Source organism: Microtus oregoni, unplaced genomic scaffold, assembly GCF_018167655.1.
Source record: "Microtus oregoni isolate MIOR12 unplaced genomic scaffold, Mior012 000001F_ref0000356, whole genome shotgun sequence".
Taxonomy (NCBI): Eukaryota; Metazoa; Chordata; class Mammalia; order Rodentia; family Cricetidae; genus Microtus; species Microtus oregoni.
This window is the reverse complement of record NW_024543060.1, coordinates 80,396,627-80,416,251: the sequence shown is the minus strand read 5'-3', so window position 1 is coordinate 80,416,251 and position 19,625 is coordinate 80,396,627. Positions and strand designations below refer to the sequence as shown.

At 38.3% G+C, this 19,625-nt stretch overlaps 1 pseudogene; it reads left to right on the top strand.

The window, feature by feature from the left end:
* The first annotated feature begins 1,707 nt into the window (after nt 1-1,707).
* LOC121463725 lies at nt 1,708-18,934 on the top strand (annotated as a pseudogene).
* The last annotated feature ends 691 nt before the right edge of the window (nt 18,935-19,625 follow it).

The window sequence follows — 19,625 nt, the reverse complement described above, 5'->3', positions numbered from 1 at the left end:
GAATGTACATAAGACCACACTGATTAGAATGCTTGACTCCATAGAGAGATAAATTAGCAGTTCTTAATTTGTGGGTTGACATCCTTCTGGGAGTTGCATATCAGATATCCTACATATCAGATATTATATTACAATTCACAACAGTAGCAGAATTATATGAAGTATAATTTTATGATTAGGGGTCATCACAACGTGAGGAACTGTATTAAATGGTTGCAACATGAGATAAATGTTTAGGGAAATTTTGGCGGCTTTCAAGACTGAGGTCATACTTATTCTGCCCAGTCTTCCTGCTTGCTAATACTAAATTAAGAGAGCCCTGATTGTTGTTCCAAAGGGCCTTATGCTAAATTCATCACATCACTGTATGCAGCAGCCTGGTTGTTTCTCAGCCTGGTTCCTCCCAGACTTGTGTGCATTCTGAGGGAATGTCTGGAGCCTTACCAAACACTTTCTTAACATGATAAAATCTTATACCATCTATGGATAGGGCATTGTGAGTGGCATCTCGAGCTTGAAGGAGCAATTTGATCCTCCTAAAGGGATATTGATTCATAGGGTTAGCACAAACCTAATACACAATGAATTCAGTTCCTAAATACATAACAAATTCAATAAATGTTCAAAGAAGGAGATGAAAGAGGAAGGGAAAAGAGAATGTAAAGTAGTAGTCTCTTAAGCTTATTTTTTATTGTATTTAGAATTTAAAACCAAATCAAAAATTGAATTCAAAAGCATTCAGTATAGTTTTAGTGTTAGTATAATTAGTAATAATATTAGTATATCTGTAGCCTCTAGCTGTCAGTTGCCAGTCACATTTAATACTTTTTAAAATCAGAACTTTAAACTTTGAATAAAATTTAATACAAAGCACACGAACTCAGTGGCATGGATTTTAAAAGTCAAAATGACGTCTGTGCATCCAAACAACCTTTCAAAGCTTAGCCTTATTGAAATGTTTAGTTCTTATGTATTATGGACATTAGTTCTTATGTATTATAAGGTATTATTATTGGCATCCTCAGTGTATGTGTCTGATTCTTCTTTCTTTCTAACCCTAGTGACTTTCAGGAGGAAGCCTTAGTCTTTCCAGCAACTAATTTTCATGCCACTTGCTGCTATTGTTAAAAGTGTTCATCTTCACATTATATAACTTTTTTTTTTTAAAGAAAATGTGATCCAGGATAAAGCTAGGCTTACAAAATCACAACGTACATGCGAATTATAAACATAGTCTGGGTGAATTTATTCATTCGTTTATAACCATGCAATTCTATGAATCAAATATAGACATGATAATTTTAGATGTCTTTTGCAGTTGCTTCACCAACAAATGGTTTGTTTAAAAATATAGTTGTAATTTTAAAAGTACACGTGCTACCATAATATTTTAACACCCCTGTCCTTGTGAAATAGAAGGAGACAAAAAAAGCAGTTCTTTTTATTCCCCTTAGTTTTTTTTTTTAAGTCCTGTTTCCATCTTTTTGTTTGTGAACCTTAAACTTTTGCATGGGCCAAAGGGTTTCAATCTTCTTGACAAGCAAATACAAAAATGTCCTGCAGAACCATGACCAAAATAAAGTAGACAGAATGAGGGGATTCTGCCTGACATTGAGGATTTGAATCCTAACAGACAGGTGCTGTGGTCTTGCATGACCTCTGATGCAAACGGACTTTGAACCCAGTCCCAGCTTCTACACAGTCCCAATGTCCGTCACTAACCCCCAGAAGAAGTATGCACAGCTGCTTCTGTCGCTGAGACTGTATGAGCTCCATGCCACTGTACCACCATGTGTGCCCAAAGAGCTCGTGGAACTCTGGGCACCGGTGATTGAAAGCTGTCCAGGCACCGGTGATTGAAAGCTGTCTGGAAAACCGATGACAAAGTTTTCTTCTTACCACTCCTTTCCTCCCTTACCCTCTTGCAGGCAGCCCTGATCCAGACTGTATTTCCTTCCTGATGATTTTGGCTAACCATTAGGTAAAATAGAGTTTGTGGGGAAAAAAAGAAAAGAAAGGGAAGGAAGAGAGAGAGAGAGAGAAAGAGAGACAGAGACAGAGAGAGAGACAGAGAGAGAGAGGGAGGGAGGGACGGAGGGAGGGAGGGAGGAAGGAAGGAAGGAAGGAAGGAAGGAAGAGCAAAAATTAAAAAACCCATACTTCTGTTTGGAATCAATGTCTCTACTACTAGCCCCAGCTCCCTGCCCATTGAAGCCAAAGCCTTAATTAATTTTCGCTTCTTTCTTCCTGGAAATTCTTTCTACCAGAATTTGTCTAATTGATAACTTACCAAGTGTTTCTCCTATGTACCTTCTTATCGCCACTGTGAATATCAATTCTCTAATGACGGTAAATAATCGCTCTCATATCTGGTGGACCAAAGTATCCTCCTGATAGTTTGAATGAAAATGGTCCTGAAGGCTCATAGGGACTGGCACCATAGGGAGGTGTGGCCTTGTTGGAGTATGTGTGGCTTTGTTTGGAGGAAGTGTGTCACTCAGGGTGGGCTTTGAGGTCTCAGAAGTTCAAACCAGGTCTGGGGGTTCACAGTCTCTTCCTGTTGCCTGCCAATCCAGATGTGGAAACCTCAGCTACCTCTCCAGCACCGTGTCTGCCATGTGCTGCCAAGTTGATAATGGACCGAACCTCTGAACTGTAAGCCAGCCCCAGTTAAATGTTTTCCTTTATAGGAGCTGCCGTGGTCATGGTGTCTTTTCACCACAATAGAAACCCTAAGTAAGGCACTCTGTATCTCTCATTCAGTTCCCAAATGTCTCACCAGCTGCCTGCCCTTCTTGAAGCTTGCCATCATCCATCCCCACAGATCATTTCCAATTCCTCTCAGCTTGAGGCTTATCTTCCCCCTCTGAATGTCATCATCAGAGCCTTGTTACTTCCTGTGTGACTTCCCACTTGCAGTCCTCAATGCTCACATGCTTCCTCTCCTCTATCAGCAGACAGACACGCTCTCAGAGCAATAATTTATGCTTTACCTTCGTGTTTTGTTGACACCTTGCACTTTAGAGGCCTAGGAAGGCTTCCTAAATATTTAATGAATTGCTGGGTAACCCAGTACAGGACGTAACTTGCTATCAATATATTCATTGCTTCAAACTTTACTACCACACACAGATTCTATGTTAATCACTGTCTCCCCTACTTCCAAGTAAGAAACTCTACCTATCTGTCATATGCATCAGCCACCATGGATAACCCTTTCAACAAGTGACCTACATTCTCAGCCGCCTTCTTGCCGCCTTCTATTTGCGTGCACACTCAAGGTCTTCACAGTTCTTTCTCCTTACCAGTTAGTTAGCCCCATGGAGACGTATTGGGGTGCCGTGATGTCAAATAAAGTCTCAATCCTAGAAATTACACAAAGAACAAGGGAGAACTGATGCATAGTTTATGTCATGCAGTTGCCCCAGACTAAAAAAAAAAAAATGAAAAAAATGGTTTGTTTTGTTTTGTATATACAATCTTGACCTCTTATAAAGCATTAATTTTTCTAATACCCCCCAAACGTAATGTTCTCCTTTCTGCCATTAGGGAGCTGATGCTAGAGAAACAGGTGAGTAGCAGAACTGGCCTCAGATGCATGAAGTGTGAGCGCTCCATCATAACTGAAGCACAACTTCTGCTTCCTAGAGCTATGAGCATATTGACATTGGTACTCTAAGGTTAACCACAGAGTGTAACAAAATCCTTCAGTGTTAGACAACGTGGAATCCAAAGTCTACATCTGCTGCTCTGCAGCTCCCAGGGCTAGTGCAAGATAGTTAATTGCAATCTCAATTTTCTTATCCCTAACACCAGGAAAATTCTATAAGGATTGAATGTGGTGTGGTGTATTTCATCACAAGTCTCTGGTAAAAGACAACATACAGTATACATGTAACACACAGAGCAAATCAAAGCAGAGGCTTGTAATATGGAAATGTTTAAACAGAAGGAAAAAGTCAGTTGTATTATCTTCACCCTGACCCTTCAAACTAAGTCCCTAGCCATTCAACTGAAGTCTAGGTTGTGTGGTGATTCTTAGCCTTGGTGAAATCTGGGTCTAAATCTTGGGTATCCAAACTATGAGCTATGTAAATTGTAACACTTTTTCTACCCCTTGAAGCCATCATTTCTTCAACTAGCAAATTATTGTTGTTATTATTATTGTTGTTGTTGTTGTTGTTGTCAAAATTCTGTGTGTTGAAAACACAACCAGGACCCAGTGTGTAGCAAGCTAGGTGTAGCATTGCCTTAGCTCAAGTTGCTAAAACCCTTGGTGGGTTTAGTGCATGTAAGAACTCTCTTTTACCATCTAGTTATGTTATAAGAATCATTTTAATAAGCAAAATTCTAGATTATTTCCAACTCCCTAGTCCCTCGGTGTAGTTACTGTAAATGTATTCTTGCATCATTAAGGTGGCTTCTATGAGCCTAAAGTAAACCAGCCAGCAATTGGGACCTCAACTCTACAGCTGCATGGACTTGAATGATTCCTCCATCTTAACTAAGCTTGGAAGCTGATCCCTCCCACCTGCCCCATCTCCCAACCCACTCCATGTCCACAATAAGAACTCAGCCCATAAGCACCTGCCAATCTTGTGTAATCCTGAGACAAGAGCCCAATCACTCAGTTTAATAGAACTTCTGTCCTCTAAAACTAGGAGATAAGAAATAAGTGTTTTAGACTACTGAGTTCTTGATATTATGAAGAAATTGAAAACTAGTATATTTGATTGACTATATGGAAATTGACTTTCCGCAGGAGTCTAATTGTTTTAACCTTCTTTGTAGGGCCTCCTAGATTCTTATTCCATTTAGTTCTTCTGATTGTATTTTAGCTTTCATCAGTTGCTTCCAAATAGCAGTCATGCTCACAAAAATAGACTGTTAACTGACATTCCATCATGCCTTTCATTTTATAGTTTCTTTTTTATTTTTAATTCTCAATTTTAATTTTTTTTAATTCATTTTACATTGCAACCACAATTCTTCCTCTCACATCTCCTCCAACACATCGCCACCTCCCTCCCAAGCCACTCCCTATCCCCTCCCCCCTGATGTGGGATTCTCCTCTGTATGTTATGAATATGTTTTATTACCCTTGGTTAATAAAAAAAGCTGCTTTGGGCTTAAGGGAGAGCAGAATATCGCCAAGTTAAAAGATATATATATATATATATATATATACATATATATATATATATATATATAGAGAGAGAGAGAGTAGGAAGAGTCAGTGAGAAACCATGTAGCCTCCACAGGAGACAGATGCCTGATGCTGGACAGAATCTTGCTGGTAGGCCATGACCTCATGGCAATACACAGATTAAGAGAAATGGGTTGATTTAACATATAAGAGCTAGCTAGAAAGATGCTTAAGCTATTGGTCAAAAAGTATTGCAAATAATATAGTTTCCACGTGATTATTTTGGGTTTGGGGGGTCAGGAACAAACAAGCAGTCTCTACCAACACCTCCCAAAGGGTAAGACCTCCTATGGGAGTCAACAAAGCTTGGCACATTAAGCTGAAATTGGACCAAGCTCCTCCCCTTTGCATCAAGGTTGAACAAGACATCCAGCATGGGGAATAGGCTACAAAAAGCCAGCTCATGTGCCAGGGACTGATTGTGGTCCCACTGCCAGAGTCCCCTCAAATAGACCAAGCAACACAATTGTCTCCCATATGAAGAGGGCCTAGTTCAGGCCCATGCAGGCTCCACAGTTGTCAATCTAGAGTTTTGTGGAGTCCCAAAAACTTGGGTCAGCTGTCTCTGTACATCTCCCTGTCATGATCTTAACCACCCTCCTTTGTTCACATAATCTGTCCTCCCTCTCTTCAACTGGATTCCCAGAGCTCAGCCTGGTGCTTGATTGTGGATATCTGCATCTGCCTGAAGGTTCTATGAGGACAATTAGGGTATTCACCAATCTGATTATAGGGGAAAGCCGGTTCAGGTACCTACCCTCCCTACTATTGCTAGAAGTCTCAGCTGAAGTCATCCTTGTGAAATTCTGAAAATTTCCCTAGAAACTAGACATCAAAATATCATTTTCTAATTTCTGTTCTTAGAAATAATTCTCAATTGTCATGGCATACCTTTTCTACAGGTGGGTACCCTTCGGCCTTCTTTTAAGCATCTCTCATTGTTCTTTGGTTGCTTGGTTGGTTTTTATGTTGTTGTTTCCTGTAGAAAGAAGATAACAGACAGCTGCTTACCCTAACCTTTTCTTTTTAATTATTATTCCTAGTTCCTTAATAACCAGTTTCCTGACTCTGGTGGGTGAAAAGGTTTGAGGATGATCATATTAAAAAGGATGTGACAGTGGCTGCAAAAATAGAAATAACACCCATCTTTTTAATTAGGCTCTGTGTTAAATATATTCTACTCCCTTCCATCCACTGTATTAGGCAGCTTTAAAAAATCTGTTTGCAGATGCACAAAAGTCCTCATGAGCTAGGACAGTGTCACGAGACACGTGTCTTGTACAAAGTTCTACAATAGACAGTTCTGGAGAAGATTAAACTATCACATGATTTATATCCATTTAGAGATTAATCTAACAGAAGAGGATCCGTTTGAGGTGTTCATAGGGCACAGCTGGGGAATTTACATAAGTCAGATAAATCTTAGTATTTGCTCTTTTCTAGCTTTCTGCCTGGTTGGGGAATATTTCAAATCCTATCTTGATTTTGGGTTAAGTGACTCACAGTAAGCAATAGAGGCTTTCCTTATCAGGATGTTGGTGGTACCGAAGTTTAGAAAACCAATAAATCAGTTGCATGGGGAATGCAAAGAAAGAGGTATAGCTGCCTGAAGGGTAGATGCAATCTCTTCTATGGGGAAAGCCTCATAAAGCCATTACCTCTTGGTGGCTGTCTGTCTAGAAGGGTCAGGCTCCTTAACATTAACATTTGTTAATGATTATCCAAGGGTAGAATTGTTTTGGAATGTGTCTAAAGCTGATTTTCAAAGCCCAAGTAAAATATGTAACTCACTGGAGAGACAATTATTTGAACACAGAAGGGGAAATGAAGACATTAGAGGGAAAACAGCTGTCCCTGATTTTTTTTCCTCTTATAAAACTAATTCTACTTTTTGACTATGGGGAACACTTTCAATGAACCCACATTTTAAATTTATATGGGAGATATATATTAAAGAAGACATTTATTTTATTTCCCATGCATCAGTCTATGAAATTTAACTACAAAGTTACATAATAGAGTTAGAAATAAAACACAAATCCATAGAATTCCTATTTTACTCAGTATATTTTTTAGAATCCAATTCCTAAAATTTTTCGGCTATTCGAGGGAGAGATGTTGAAATTCTTTTTAAAGAATTTGAATATGATTAACTTATTTCATAACGAAATCTGCATTCAACTTTTCTGTGGTTATTGAGAATAAATCACACTTTAATGTCTTATTACTGTAGAGATTTGCTCTGGGAACCACTGTAAAGATATCCAAATAAATATTAATGTGCGGTTTTCTTATGGAGACTTATAGGCATTTTCACATTGAAATGGCACAGTCTAGTCCCCGTTTAATTCCCTGACACTAGCCAAACCCTTTTAATAATCTAAACACAACTTCTAGAGGAGGATGGGCTGCCATTCATTTTTTGATTCAATTCCAAAGTTCCTTTCAGAGTAATAAAAAACATTTTCTGCTTCCTCAGAAAATGACCTTGTTTCATTATTTAAGCAGCTCAACCCCTTTGATATTTTCCAAGCGCATGGGGTTGGCTTCAAGGCTGTTTGACTTTCAGAAGCGTTTTTTTGAACAGTGATGATGTCACCATGGAGGTCGTCAAGCACAGTTCTGTGTTGGGTTATTAAGAAGGAGGGAGTGAGACAGTCCTTGAAAGGCCTACCTAGATTTAACTGTATATCCTAATCTTAGGGGAAGACTATTTGGAAACTCCCCAAAGGAAAACAAAAATATTTGCATATTGTAAATAACAGCATCTTGTGGTGTAAAATAACATATACACTGAAGATAAATCACAGTCAATTAAAAAAAAAACAATAAAACTTAAATGTTATTAAGCTATATATTTATCTCTATTTTGCATTATCGTTTCCTCTGGTAAAGACATGTAGTTAAATAATATGCACTAAATATCTTGAAATTACGTTGAATCTGGCTGTTCAAATGATATGTTTGAAAGGCCTTAGAATTTGCCCGTATTTTCCCCATCTTCTCTCAAGCTGAGGAATTACATCATCCAAAGCCTAGTCTACATTTCAAAAGTATCAGAGTAATAGGTAAAAGGAAATCATGAAAATGATATTTTAAAAAGGTTTGCCATACGGTGGGAAAAAAAAAAAAGATTTCAGTGTAGATTAAAACTGAATTCCACACACTGATGAAAGTATCCAAGTGGGGTATCCATTTTTACATGAAAGCCCCCCAATTCCTGATTGTCTCTTTTATTTTTGAAAGAATCAAACTAAGCAGCCTCCAGACTTACTTTTTCTCTGACATACAGGCAGACCCTCACTTCCTTCCCTCACCTAGAGTACCCTCCTCATCTAGGTTGACCCAACTCAGTGCACCTCTCCCGGTGATCATGCCACTTCCTGGCTGGATGCCACGTCTTACTGAGGCTGTCTCACACTCAATCTAGTGCCAAAGCCTTAACCTTAATCTTCATGGTTCACCTGGCCATTTTTCCAGAATGTACCCTTGCACATTGCCTGCCTTCTCCTCTATACAAAAGCAAAGCCCCACCCTCTTTATAGTTCTTTATCTAAATGTTTCATAGCCACAGGACATTGTAAGCTTAAAATTACAGCTGTTGTTATAATGAACCTTACTGCCTAGCTAATGCTTTAATAGCATAAAACATTGAAAGACTAGAAAATATTTAAAAGTTACTAATTTTCATATCCAGGCTTGCCTGGTTTCCGAGTTCACCAGCTTTAGGCTTTGAAATCTTGGTAATATAGGCCCAGGTCCGGGGAGATTTTGTTTGTTCTCTCTTGGTGTGTGTGTGTGTGTGTGTGTGTGTGTGTGTGTGTGTGTGTGCTCATGACCAAACCCCAAACCCATGGACACGCTAGATAACAATGCAACTATTAAATTCCACCTCGAATTTTAAAACTATTTTTAAAGAGTCCACTTCTCAATAGAAGATAAGGGATTTTTAAAAATCGCTTCTTCTTTTTATAATCATAAAAATTCCAAGCCACATTCATTTCTTCAGAAAGCAAAAACAGAGAGTCAGTGTGAGGCTGAGAAGGACTTTCTTTTTCAAAGGGTTTTAAGGTGGATCCTCAATTATGGCATGTGGAGAAGAATGTCTTCGTTCTAGATGGCGAACAGAAGAACCGTTGTCAGCAGAACGGACAGAATGGGCCTGGAAAATGTTCAGCTATTTTGAAAATAAATGTCAGGACGTCAGCTCCCCATGTCTCTGGCCTCGGGCTATCATTACTTGGCCATATCACACCAGTTAGAGCTGGCCCTATATGTTAACCCCATCAGACGAGTAAACAAAGAGAGCCAGAGATGCTGCAAATCAACTTTTATTGCTTTCATGTCACACGTATGAAGAAGTCACTTGGTTTTCTTCCTATGTATTACTTTTGCAGGCTCACAATTTATTGTTGATTTATAGCCTCACAAACAACAGCAACAGCATACATGAGTAGCCCTATTCGCTCTCAGTCAGTAACTCTGGGCAATTAAATATGATAGAGGCAAATGGGAATGTAGGTTTGATGGACAGGTGAGGCTAGCTAGTATTCATAAAACCTTTATAATGGAAATGCTGGTATTAGTGACATTTGAAATTTATTCCTTATGTTCTGCCTTTTTGATACTAGTGTGGTTGTAATTATTTCCAGGTAGTGACAACGATCAAGAACAAATAAGATTAAATTTAATTGCATTTTTGTCTCATGTTCTGCAGCAACAGGGCAAAAGACAAGACACCCCATAATAAGATAACTGTATGATTTCCACTTCAAAACTCTTATTGTTACATGTTACTTAAAACAGATCGCCTTCTTAAACCTTCCTAGAAGGCTTTATTTATGAGGGAGTTTGGGATGTATACATCCAGAGGGAAGAGAAGTAGATGAGGGAGCATTATTTTATAGTCCATGTATTTCTGATACGTTACTTAGGCAGCTGAATCAACTCCACCTTCAAGTTGATGGCATCAACATCTCCTCATATAATACAGGAAAAATGGAAACACTTGAAAGTCAATCACAAGCTAATAGGTTGACCTAAGATGTTGACACCAAATACACCTAATATAAGATATCTGAAAGTACCAGTATATGTAAAAATATAAAGTATTCTTATGATCATAATAAATATATGTCTTTATGTACTGTGTGTGCATACATGTGTCTGCAGTAGGAGTTATATGTGTGTATTAAAATGCTAGAAGCAGATGTACAAAATAGAATCATGGTTTGTCATTGTGCTATGGGATTTTGGATAACTATTAGTTTCTTTTTAATGTACATTTTTAAAATTATTAAGAAAATGCATTACCAATATTATTTCCCTAACAGGAGAATCAAATAAGTATATTTAAGTAAGGTTTGTGGAGCAAAGATTTAAGCATATTTTATTGTGTAATACATGACTTTGCATCACTTAAAGTATAACATAAAACTTTCTGATCCTTTGACAACAGGACTGCATACTTGTGATTGATCAATAAAATTATTTTCATTTTATTTTTTAGTCTGATTGTTTAGTGAGTATAGAAATGATCTAGCACCTTGGAATCCTAAGACCCATAGATTTGTCCTAATCTTGGAAGCATTAATTCAAGGTTGAATGAGCTTTCAGTTTTCTTTTTAATCAAACCTGTTATTCAGAAACCAGGAGAGAAGATGTTTGTCTCTGACTTGTCCCTCTTTCCTCCTTCAAATGTGAAGCCCACGCATACCAGAAATGCAGAAACACAAAGCTAGTTAACCAAACACAGAGAAGAAAAGAGTCAGTATTTGCTTGCAGGCACACACACACACACACACACACACACATTCACACACATGCACAATGAAGGTTGTCAAATCTCTTAAGAAATAGTTTAACATTTGGAGATATTTTGCTCTCACTTTTAAAAGTCTTGTAGCCATAAACATACGTCAAAAATGGAAAAATAAGAGAAAACAATTTCCATAATAAACCACAAATGAAATCATAACAGTGTTTATATTTAACAACAACACTTAGAAATAATCACTGCATCATATGTGTTAATCGGCATCATTTCACCATCATAACAAGCCCAAGGTAATTTTCATGATTGTTTTAAGGCTGTTCTCCTACAGCACAGAAGTGCCCACATCCTCATAGTGTAATGTTTTCAGCCTCTTGCAATTGTGCACTTATCCCGTAAAAAGGGGGTCATAGTAAATGTGATTAGTTATGCATACAGTTGTGAGCTTCTTTAGTAGTGACTCTTCAGTGAAACCACAAGGAAATCAGTGCTAAAGTCTGGTCTCCCATTTGCTTACTGTTGCCTCCAGCATCCAGCTCAGTGACTGGCACAGAGAGAACATGCCAAAGTTACTTTAAAATGGGTGATGGTAGCCAATGACTCAGTGGCATCTGATTCACGTTGGACCTTCTATTTTAAAGAGGATTTAAATATTGCTTTTAAACAGTATCTTAAATATCACTTTTAATAGTGTTATCTACTAGCGTTTGAGGAGGTTTAAAGAGTTATTCTGGAGAACTATGCTCTTAGCAAAATGCCTACATCAAAATACTTAATATTGTCCATTGTGGCATGTCAGAAATGCTACATGATCTAGAAAGCAATCAGCCCATGGTGAAGTGTTTGTTCAGTGACCTGTTTGGGTGACTTGGGGAAAGTTATCTTAATTACTTTGAGATTGTGTGCAAGCATCTTTTAAATTTAAAAACTGCATGTAACCTTAGCTAGCCATGGTTAGAGCTATAAATATTAAGTGAGACATATTAGGTACCTGAGATGCAGAAGAAAGTCCTTACATAATTGGTCACTTCAAGTAGAGACCAAATGAGCTTGGTTGCCTACCTCATACAAGCTTCCTTAACTTGCAAACAGAGACCATCATCTTAAATTGAAAAGTCCTCGAAATTAGTGCTATTTATGTGTTGCACAAGATCATGGACCACCTGTACCAAAACAATAAATTGAGTACTAGAAGAGCAGTAGTCAATTTGTGGCATAGTATCATTACTATATAAATAAAACACCGTCTCCATGGGAGGAAACCAATGGAAGGTATAAAGAAGCTACAGACAGTGGAAAAACCATTAATCCGGATAAGCACAATCTAGCAAAGGAACAGAATCTATGTGTTAATTTATGAGAATGTCGACGATTTGTCATTCCAATCAAATGACCAAGATCTTGAAATCACCTACAAACAAAGTCACTGTGTATCTGCCAGTCTTTATGATAAAGTACTACCAGGGCTTTGAGTTGGCTGGGTAAAAATATGATTTATTCAACCACAACTCTGGTGACATGTCCAATTGTTCTATCTTTAATTAGTAAAGACTTGCACTTCACAGATATAAACTGAAGTTAATTAGGGTCTCAACATTAAAAATACGGATCTATATAGCACAGAAGAAACCTATAGGCATCAGGGAATCACCAAATTTATGTTTGGGGGAATCCTTTGTTTTATTCCTAGATAATAAGAACAGCTAAACAAGCAAGATGTACATAACCACAGATATTTACAACTTCTTTTCGCACAAAGCTAGTAAAAATAATATCAAATAGTTCTGCTAACATGTAAAGTTCACACTCGGTCATTAACATAAACACAGATCTCCCATTGATTTAATTTATGGGGAGGGAAAGGAGTAAAAGTCTATCTCTGTGCCCACGATGCCACTGGAGAAAAGCCTCTGGAAACAGCTAAAAGAGAACTGCTCCCAGCACTGACCTCCGTCTCTAGTAGGTAAGAAGTTAGTCGCTTAGGCAGTATGCTCTGTAGCTTTCCCCTTTCTGTTCTGAAATAAATTGCCACGTCAAGAAGACCTATGCTCTTGTGGTCAGCTCAGTAGAAAAATACTGAAGCATTCCAGGAATGGGGCAATTTTCTTCTCTAATGAAGTAGGAAAATAAGCACGTAGTGGAGTAATGTTTTGCATCTCTATAGAGCCACTTCCATCCTGCTATGCTATGAAGGATGAAGCAACATACTCCAAGAGCAAAACTGATTCTATGGTGTTTTGTCCCAAAACACCTGGATGAGAAAGAAAGGAAAATCGGCAAGTTAAGGAAATAGGTCTGGCTATAACTTCAGTTGACTTAAATCCCTGTTCAACTCGGGATGCTCTCTGCAATGAGATGCTCACTTTGTCTCCCTTATGCCCTTTCTGCTTTCTTAATAGATCCTATTCTTCCTTCCATGAGTATTTTGGTCTCCTCAAACTACTATTTGCAAGACCCTTTCTCATTTTACTCTTTCATCCCTGGCTGCCACACTCTGCATGCCCAGCATGCAATTTTAACCAAATGCAGAGACCAATTAGCTATGTAGTGCCAGAAGATAAAATGACAGACAGCAAATTTAAGATATTCGTGGACTGTTGCACATGCTCAGAGAACCTGTAAATCCTGTGTTCTGTAGCACAGAATGGGTGTTCTGTGAGCTGAGCAGAAAGGGGCTTAGGTTTTACAGACAGGAAGAGACTGAGAAGAGCAGTATGGAGCTCAGTGGCGGAGCATGGCCCTGGTACATACAACATACCTCCCACCTCGCAAAAAAAAAAAAAAAACCACTCTCAGTACAAACCAAGAGACTCCCACATTTAATGGGAGGAACTACCTTCATTCGTGCTTTTAATGCTATGAAATATCTCCCATGAGCTCATGTTTAGCAGTTGGCCTAAGCTAGAGGTACTATTTTTGAAGACTGTATTCTTTTAGCACATAGTACCTGGTTGGTGAGCACAGGTCCTAGGGTTGGATCCTAAGACTTAAAGTCTGGTCCTATTTCTAGTTCTAATGATGCTTTTTTTAAAAATCAGCCAAAGTGTGAAAAATGCTACAAGCTACCTCAGACACAATAGCATTCTCTCCCCACCAAGAGCTGTTGTTGTTTTTTTTTCTATTTTTAATACAGTCCTCATTTTAATCAAGGGAGGATGTATTCTGGCTCGTGATTTTTAAAGAATATAATCCCATTTAAAATTTTAATGTATCTAAATATATGATTATTTGCACAATTACATATGTGTGTGCACAGACATACCCATAGCAAAGTCCTAAACACAACAATTTAGGCTGGCATAAAAGAGCAAAGTAGGGAGGCAAATTCACAAAGTTGAAGTTAAGGAAAATGGGGAATGATGGTTTTCTACTCTTGCATCTTTAACCACAACCCAAGACCATAATCGTCGAGAACTTGAGTCCTATACCTGGGTTGTTCTCTACCCACAAGGCTCTCCTGATCTCAATGTGCAATCCCTCACCCTGGGCGAGAAAGTACAAGACTGTACTTCCCTGACCCACCTCTATGACATTTTTCTTAAACACGCCCCTACCCAGTTCAAATCTAAGCGATATTTTATGTTGTCACTTCCTCAACTGAGGACTGCTTTCCTACAGCTACAAAGGGAGCTTTGGCATTTCTTTCTGGAATTCTGAGGAAAGATGTTAATTATTTACCAGACTAAGAAGTAGTTTACTAAGATAACCTGTTTAATATTTTACCCTAATCTGACCTTTTTTTTAATTAACCACTCAGAAAGAGGCCCAAGTCTTCATTGGCACCCATTGTTTCTGCTTAATCTTGTTTGTTTTTTCTTATCTTAACTCCTCCTGGGAACACATCTTGAAAGGGGAAAATAAACAAATAAAAGTTTATCGTGTTAAAGTTCTTAGCTTCGTGCAAGCCAGTATTTGCAGTGCTGTTCCTTTGAGTCTATGATCTCTGTCAGGATTTTTGCCTGGGCTCTGCAAAACTCTGAGACCTTGTAGGAAAAGGCTGTGTCTTATTCCACCGGCTCTGCTACGCTGATGCCACTTCCGAAGCAGCTGTGGGTGAGCCCCCCTCAAAAAAAAGGAGGCACAAACAAATAAATCTTAAGACTACAAGAAATGAGCATAATAAAACATAAATGATCACAAATGGGTAAAAACCTAAGTGTGGATGCATAGTCTAAATATGTTATGCTAAGTGTGTTAAAACTAATGTTGATGGCTGAGTCTGTGGATGATAAATAATATTAAAGTAAAATGAAAGTATTGTTTTAATAAAATAGCTACTTGGACATGACAGTTCTTATTTAAAAAGAGCTTAACTATGTCTGCTTTATTTAACAAATTTTCAACTACTTTACTATTTTTCTGCCTAAACATTTAATTTAGAAAGCCCTCACTGGCCGGGAACACGTCCCCGCTGGATGTTTCTTTCAGCATTTTATACTGAACTTACAAAGAAATGTCATATTTTAGATGGTTAAAAGGTTATGGTAAACATATTAATGAGCACATTGTTCATGAGGAAAACTAGCACTGGACTGTGAATTACTGTGTCAGTTCAATTTTCAGTACTGCTTAAGACGAAAGGCTCATTGTCGTTTGCATGTTTCAGCAGCTTCAATCCAAAGTTACTTGGGTCTCTATGCTTCTGGCCCCAGGCAGAAGCAGAGCATCATGGTAGCAGCAGTATACCAGAGGCTACACTACCAGACAGGAGACAGGAAGGGAAGAGCTGACCCGGGAACAGTCATAACATTCACAATTACCCTTTCCACCCACCCCTAACTCACTACCACTAATCTAGGCCCCACCCCTAAAGGCTTCTAGAATATGCCAAAATAGTGCCATCAGCAGCAGCTGGGGTCTAAGCCCCAACATATGAGCGTGTTGGAGTGATTTCATCTTTAAACCACAACAACCAGAGATACTCGACTTTATTCCTTTTGAGCAGCTTACTATAGGGTATCCAGACCCAACATCCTAGAACAAACAAGGCGGATATTTTAAATTACAGGATTTCACTACTGAGATCAGGCTAGCCCTAAAATAGCTGAGGTGCTTTTTGCTCTGGTATGTCAAACATATAGTTTGATAGATGCTGGGCAAGGCAAGTATGGTGAAAATGGCATCAACCTTATATATATGTTTTAAATACTTTCCATTTTCCCTTACATTCTTTGGTGATAAGAAGATAAGAGGCTATTACATCTATGTTTTATAAGAAGAATCTGAGGCTTATAGAGTGTAATAAATTCCTTCATAGGCTTTTGTCTAATAAATACTGTCATAGCACTAGAAGATAAGTCTTTGAAAAGACATACACTGCTCTGCTTGACCCAATACTGTGTGACCAACTCCTATAAGGATTGAACTTATGACCTCGGCCTAATGAATACCACATTTCTAGTAAATAAGGAATTTGAGACAAGTGGCTATTAATCCTAAAATGTCTAAAGCATAGCCAGTTAATACCTTATGTAATTTTTATAATACCTTACGTAATTATTATAATAAGTGCATCATTTTTGGGCCGAGGATGTTTTCTCTGAATTGGTATTTTCTTCATATCTTTGTTGTATTTTTCACTGTATTTTCTAATTTCTATTGTCATGTTGTTGTTGCTGCTGTTAATTAATTGTTTTCTTGACACCAGCTCATTATAAGTGTGACCTCTGTGTATTTTTTGAAACTCACTCTATCATTCTGTGGCCTACTCCACAGGCACAAGGGACAGGAATGTTTTCCTTTTTCCTTTGTTCAGCTCTGATGGAGGCTCAAGAAACAATCAATTGTAAGTAATTATAAGCTACTGAGTTTTTAAAAAAGAAGTCTAGGGACAAAAACCTAAAAGTATGTTTTTTAACCACAGTATAATGAATCTATGTAAAATTAGCCATGCTTAGAAACTGAATATTTAGAATAAACCCATATCCTTTGAATGCTCAAGAAAATCATCCCATTTCCAGTTTCCTTCCTGACAGGAAAAATCTGTCAACAGATTCACTAACAGTCAAAACCATAGATCTGTAAGCTAGAAAAAGATAGAATATTAAAAACAGCCATTGCTTTCTTGCTTTTGTGTTTGAGATTTTTAACCTCAGTTTGCTAGTGGAAGCGTTTTGAAGGAACATGAATGCATAGAGTAGTATGTATAGAGAATGCCACCTTCCCAGAATAAGTGGGTTGGGGAAAATTATATCATTTTCCTCCCAATGTAGGACGAAGAGTAAAGGGAAAGACAGCAGAGAAAGCTATTGATTTGGGACTGAGAAATTGTATTCTCATTGATCTCAACAGTAAGATGAACTATACTTACATCAACACAGCCTGGGAGTCCACAATCAAGTGTTTGTCATGGTCAGCCAGTTCAGCTCTTGCTGACGTGTGTAATGGAGCTTTCCAGCCAAGGCTGAGTTTTGGTCCTTAGCCGTGCTGTGTCTCTTGCAGATCTCGGGGGTGAGCCACACATTTGCAAGGCAGATGGAGCAGAGGGCAGTGAACCCCCATTCCAACACTCATGGGGAGCAAAGGGCAGTGAGCCCCCATTCCAACACTTGTGGGGAGCTCGGGGACACTTTCTCCTTTTGTGGATGTTCAGTTCTCTTTATTTCAAAGAGTAAGTGTTCTTTAAGCTACCAAAATGATTATTTTTCATGCAAGGGTGACAAAAGAGAAGGGACTAAGCATTCTTGTCACTGAGGCCATTTAGCTTCAAGACCAAGAAGAAAACAATCAAAGAATAGAAGGCCTTCCTCCAGTAAATGCTTTTAATGTGACCATCTCCTCCAAGCACAGATCCTATCATTAATCAAAATGCAAAAGAAGTAGACCATTGACAGGAAAACAGAAGGCACTGAAATTGGGGAAAAGTCTAGATATTTCGAGATAGGGCAGCTTCGTAACAGGGTTTGCAAAGCTGGGGAAATAATTAATAAGCCTCGAATGCAATGGAAGTTTTATTCTCTAGTGAATAATGAAGTAGAATAATTATGCACGGAGAAAATTCATTAAAGGAAAACATTCCTAGTACAAGGTAGAAGGATGACTGTGAACACGTAAGCAAACGTGGCAGGCAATAGCTCAAGTCTCTGGCTACAATGGAAACAAGGGGACTGACAAAAACAAGCTAGCCAAAAACAAGCAGAATGTAAAAGGCATTTAAACTAAGACAATTCTTAAGATTATTTTTTTGGTTGATAGAAGGCAATGGCTAAGCTGAAAATCTGCCTTTATAGGAAAATGGTACAGTAGGCATCAAAATTCATTTAAAAATTGACTTTTAAAAATAAATGTAAAGACTGGGCAGAAAACGCTGGAGTAGCTGCTGGCCAGGGGCCAATTTGTAAGCTGCTCCAGCTACCAGTGAGACCCTCCCACCCATTCACCTGCCCCCTGTCCCATTTACCTTGCAGCCTACTTCTGCAAAGAGGTATGATTGGAGAGACTAGGTATTCATTGAATTTTGTGTTGAGGACAGTAAAGATGTTAATGCAAATTTTGAAATATCCAAACTTACTTTCAATTGTCTTGGAGGAAGTGATGATTTTAAGCATTTAAATGAAATTGATCTCTTTCACTCTATTGATCCAAATGATTCCAAGCGTAAAAGAACAAACAGATCAATTTTCTGTTGTTTGCGGAAAGGAGAATCTGGCCAATCGTGTTCTAGGTTAACAAAGGAGAGGGCAAAGCTTAATTGACTTAGTGTGGACTTCAACGATTGGAGAGACCAAGAGGGGGATTCAGACGAAGATGGGTTCAATTTTGACCGTTTCTCTGAGATGATGGATCACTTGGGTGGTAATGAGGATGTAGATTTACCAGAATTAGATGGAACAGATGATAATTCACAAGACAGTGATGCTGAAAAATTGCCAGATCCAGAGTCAAGAATGTCATCGCCTGGGTTTGGAGAAAGAAAAGTAACTTCTGCAAGATTTCATAATTGCGACAATTCCTGAGTTGGCAGCTCTAAAGGCAGATGCCATGTTTACCTCCTGTAATCCATTTTTCAACCTGATTTCTTCTTCTTCTTCTTTTTTTTTTTTAACGTTTTTAAAGGCTTCACAAGGGCTGATAATGTACCATTTTCTGAGGCAGTTTAAGTCAGCTAAGGCAAAATCCTTATGCATGAACATTTCCCAGGATTCCATGAGGCAGTTGAGATCCTAGGCAGCTCTGATAAATAAACCCATTTCACCTAAGTCTTCTTTCTTCATAACACAGTTACATGCATGTTAGGAAGCTCTCAGCTTAGGGGAAGGTCCCTTGTTTAGGTCTCAGACCATGGACTTGAAGGAGGCTGAAACAAATTGGCTAATACCAAGATTTAAACTGATACCCTGCCATTCTTCCAGTGTCCCTGCCAGAATTACTCCACTAAGGTTTTTTTTTTTAAAAAAATAAATATACTTTACATTATTGTATGTATTATTGTGTGTATTATTGCCAGTGTTCAGGTGTATTTTAGCAAAGACTATTGAAGGCCTTAACTTAGATGGTTTTTGAAGCCTATGCATTTGGTATTGTTTGGCTCTTAAGCTCTTATATCTCTTAGCATGGAGGATGAAGAAAGTTGAACACTGTTGCTTGAGAGTCTGTACATTCTAGACCAGCTGTATTTGCACTGTCAGTATGCAAATGAGTGGAAAA